Below are 4,596 nucleotides of genomic sequence, written 5' to 3'. Positions count from 1 at the left end.
ACATGCTCTCAACCTAACCTCCACCAGTGGATTTCCCAAAGGGGCAGCTGCCAGCCCCCTGTTCTGGAAGCTCTGTGCTAAGAAGGCAGAACTGGCTGGTGTGGGGTGCATGGCCTCAGGCCTGCCATCCTCTGGCCAACCTGGGACCTGGGCGCCGCAGCACTTGCCATCAGGGCACAGAAAGCTCTCCTTGGCTGGCCAGGCTCTTGGTGGGACATTCTGCAGCCAGCCAGCCCTTGGCCTTGACAGAGGCCGACTCTCCCGGGGCTCTGTGATGTCTGCTGCTGGTCCCTCCAGCCCTGCAGGGACCTGAGCTCTCCAAGCTCAGCCAAGACACACGGACACAGAGCCGCTGCCAGGGTCTACCCCAGCTGGCTCCTGGACCAGGCCACGGGACGGACATTCTGTTTATATCTAGATGTGCGTCTTCCTCTGTTGGTTTATGGGTAGATCAGCACTTGGCACCCGGGAGAGAAGCCAGGCTGAGGGCCACAGTGCTGGGGATGAGGCAAGGGGTCCTGAGATCCGGAGAGCAGACAAGGACCTCTTGAGCAGTGGACGCCCAGAGGCCCAGAGGCCCAGATGGGCTGAATGCTTAGGGGCATTTGGGGGAAAAGTGGGTTGAGATGAGAGGATGCAGACCCGCGGAGCTTTGTAGAGGTGGTGTGGACAGACGGTGGGTGAGGACGATGACAGTGGTCGAGAGGATGTGAGACCAGACTGAATGGGGGTGATTGAGCAGAGAAGCAGGACCTGCAGGGGACCTCCTCCGTGGAACTCACCATACAAGGTCGAGTCACATCTGGAGTCTCTCTGTCTTTTGTCTCTCAGCAGAGCACACCTAGAAGATGTCCCAATGGCACTCCCCAGGAGTGACAGGGCCCTGCACGGTTGGTCTCTGTTGGCTGAATGTCCACTGGGAAAGTACATGGGACACAGATGAGTCTGGGCCGGGGAGCGGGACCTGCGGCTACAGCATGGCCTCACAGGAGGTGGTCCGCCCGTCATCGCTGATGATAGGTCCCTTGCTGTTCGCTCCTTCCACTGGTGTTTAGGCCTCTCTGTGCCAGGCCCAGGTTGCCCTACTACGACACACAGCCGACGGCTCTGGCGTGGAGCATCAGCACCGAGCCTGAAGTGCAAGGAACCCTCGACTCCTTCGACTCCTCAGATGTCCTCCCGGCGGTGCAGGCACATGTCCCCATCCCTTTACCCCTCAGCAGTCAGCAGGTCATCAAGCTGACATTTCTCCAAGTAAGCTCGTTGCAAGGTGACACAGTGGCCACCGCACAAGGAATGTCTCTACCATCCCTACTTCTCACGGGCCACTCTGCTCTGGGAAATGGCTGGCGAAGTCTCACAGGCATTGGGTCAGGTTCTGGGGACCCTTGAACGATAGCCATGAGTCTTTTGCCCCAGGCTAAACTTTTTTGTGACTACTCTTGGGCAAAATTTTAAAAAGACGAAGGCTCCGACTTACTCTCTTCCGGGGGCTGGACCACTCGGTGCCTCCAGAGGCCTGGACTTCTCACTCCCTCCGTGACTTTGGGCAGCCCTCTTTCTCTTGCGATCAACGGCAGGTCAGGGTAGATCCTGACCTGGGGTGTTCTGACTAGAGTTCCACAGACTCCCTTCAGGGCCTTGTGGCAGAGAAGATCAGCCAAGCGGGCAGAGCTCTGCCAGCCAGGGCACCACCCTGGCAACCGGTGATGTTTAGAATCATGCAAGAATCTCTAGACACCTTCTCTCCCCAGGCAGTGCCTGCCCACAGCCCCTTGAGCTGAGGGGAGGCTCAGCCCTGGGACCAGAGCAGAATCCTCAATAGACACTAGAAGACCTGGGGTCCTTGAAAGCCCCCACATCTGCCCCCTCTCCTGACTGAGGACATGTCTGTGCCGGGTGTCTGCTGTGGTGACTCCTAACTGCAGCTCTGCTCACCACTGTGACTGGCTCCCACCTAGAGGTCTCCACGGTCCTTTGTCCCACCTACCAGGCCTCTCCACAGAATGTGCCAAGGCTAAAGGAAAAGTTGAAGACCAAGATTAGATGAGCCACCATCAACGCGTGAGGTTCTAAAGTGACTGCACACAGGCCTGGGGGAAATTCTCTACTAAATTTGAGATGGTAAATTGCAATCAGTGGCTTGCATGTGGGGCTTAATTAAAGCTCTATTTTTTCTGCTGGTAGTGTCCCAGGAGACGGTCTGAATCGCCTTGGCCTGTCCTTGCTGAGCAGCCTCTCCTGCCGATCGGGAGTGTCAAGCTCCTATAGGCAGCGTCTCCATCCCCATTGGCTGAGAGAGCCTGCGGGCTCCAGAGGACTCCTTCTCTCTGGGGCCAAGGGGTGTGACTGTAGCCACAGGTGGACGTTGTCCTGCTGATGACAAGGAGAAACGACCTTCACTTGGAGCCATTTTTCAGGTGGTATCTGTCCAGGGTCATGTTCCTGGCGATGGCTGCCATTTGGTTCAGCGTCCCTCTAGCTGAGTGGAGATGAGCCCGAGCAGCACATTGGGAGGATGAGTGAAATCTTGAATGGTTTGGAGGGATTCTAGTGGGGCTGGACCAGGGAGTGTCCCAGGAACCCACTGACTCTATGTTGATGGCTCCTAGGACTTAAGACTATGGGAGTTCCATCAGACTAAGTTAGTCTAAACAGGGAGTGTCCACAGGGGCCCAGAGGGGTGGACCTCTTGGGATGATGTGCAGGTTGAAGTGCAGAGTGGCCACAGAGTTCACCAGTTACTCAAAGGAATCACAGTCCCTCAAAAAGAATGAAGAGCTCTAGAGTAAATCAACTCCCTCATTTTAAGATGGAGAGAGGAAGGTTCAGAGAGGGAAGACCACCTGCCAGGACCACACAGCCAACTCATCTAGTCAGCTCCACCATCCTGATTCCCAGCAGAGCACCCTTTGGAGGGCATCCTGCTGCAGCTCTCAGGCTACCAGGCCACTCTGTCCTGAGCAGAGTAAGCAACATTGTCCAGCACATTGTGCAACACTAGACCTGGGGGGCCACTTGTCTGGCCCTCCCTTTGCTCACTTATTCCACAGGGACCATGCAAGAGAGGCCGTGGATCCTCATCAGCTGGGGGCGACTGTGATTCTGGGAAGAGGGGCAGCTGCGAACAGGAGAGCGCTGAGGAGGAACCAGCTGTGGACACGTCCCAGGCCGCGAAGTGGCTCCTTGGCAAAGCGGCGAGTGGCTCAAGCCGAATGTGTCCACTGATGTCCCTCCCTGCATCTGCCCACCAGCCCCTGCCTGCCCACCTGCTGCCACACCCCCAATCGCCTGGCCGCTGGCAGTGGCTTCCCACCACACAGGCCCCTGGAGCCGCCTCCTGAACCCTCGCCCTCTTCTTCCTGGATCTGGGGATGACAGGCGTCACTGCTGGACGACTGCTAGGCCCCCACAGTGGGCTTTTCAACATTTTCTTTGGAAAACACATCAAACACACACCAGAAAAACTGCAAGAACAAACGTAGTGATAGAAGACCCCGATCCACCTTTTCACCTGTCCATCGATGTTATCATTTGTCCCGTCTTTATTGTCCTTATCTGCGAGTAGCATGTTTTCCGGAGCCACTGAAGAGCAGGCTGACCGCCGGGGGCCTCTGCTCGCAGATCTTCAGACGCCTCAGCTGCCCTGGCCCAAGCGCTCCTCGTCAGGAGTCCCCGGGCGGTTCCAGAGGTCTGGGAATATTTCCAAGTATGGGGTGTCCAACTGCCTAAGTGAGCTGTGTCCCTCTCGGGTGTCATGTCTGGGGGTACCATGTCCCTTGTCAGTGATATGCAAGCCCTTTGGTTGGAAATGACCCCAGGAAACGTTAGCAGGGGACTGGAGACTGAGAAAGGAGTCCAGGGGCCTGGGAGTGCTGTGGCTTGGCCCAGGGATACTCAAACCCAAATCCCAAATGGACCCTGCTCCTCTCCCTAGCCAGCAGGACAGGCAGCACGTGCTGACTTGGCTGGGCACGTTCTGGCCACTCCAGCCACCTGTGTGCGGACGAGGGCATGTCTTTCTTGCAGGTGAACCCGTTCCCAAGGCTCAGCACATCATCTCTGTCCTCCTGTGACAAGAAGGGGACCCTCCACTGTCCTTCCCACAACCTGACCAGCTTCACAGATTTTTAGAACTAAAAAGACTTTAGTGATCACTGGGTCCAACTTGCCCACTTTACAGGTGTAGACAGGCCCAGAGAGGGGAGGTAATTGGGCAAGCCACACAGCCAGTGCTGGCAAAGCCCGGACTCAGTCAGGCTCTGGATTCGCCGTCCCGGGCTCCCAGTCTGGGCCACCTGATCCGGCCCAGCGCCTGTCTCTGTGCAGCATCTGACATCCATCCAAGGGGCACCTCCAGGAATGTGACGTTGTTAAAAATAAAACACGAGGAGCCCAGCCCTTGTCTGCCTCCCAAGGACTCCAGAGAAAGGTGGCGGCGCCCGTCAGCTGCCGACTTCCGTCACTCACCTTTGCCACAAGGAGAACAAAGCCGCGGGGACGCTGGGCTCCATGTGATGTGGCTCTAGAGAATCTGGGTGTCCTGAGCTAAAATTAGCCAATCTTGCTCTTCTGAAGACTTTCCTGGTACCCAGC

Source organism: Marmota monax, unplaced genomic scaffold (genome assembly GCF_021218885.2).
Source record: "Marmota monax isolate L192 unplaced genomic scaffold, Marmota_monax_Labrador192_F-V1.1 WCK01_AAM20220418_F8-fsc00024, whole genome shotgun sequence".
Classification (NCBI taxonomy): domain Eukaryota; kingdom Metazoa; phylum Chordata; class Mammalia; order Rodentia; family Sciuridae; genus Marmota; species Marmota monax.
Note: the sequence above shows the minus strand (reverse complement) of the source record.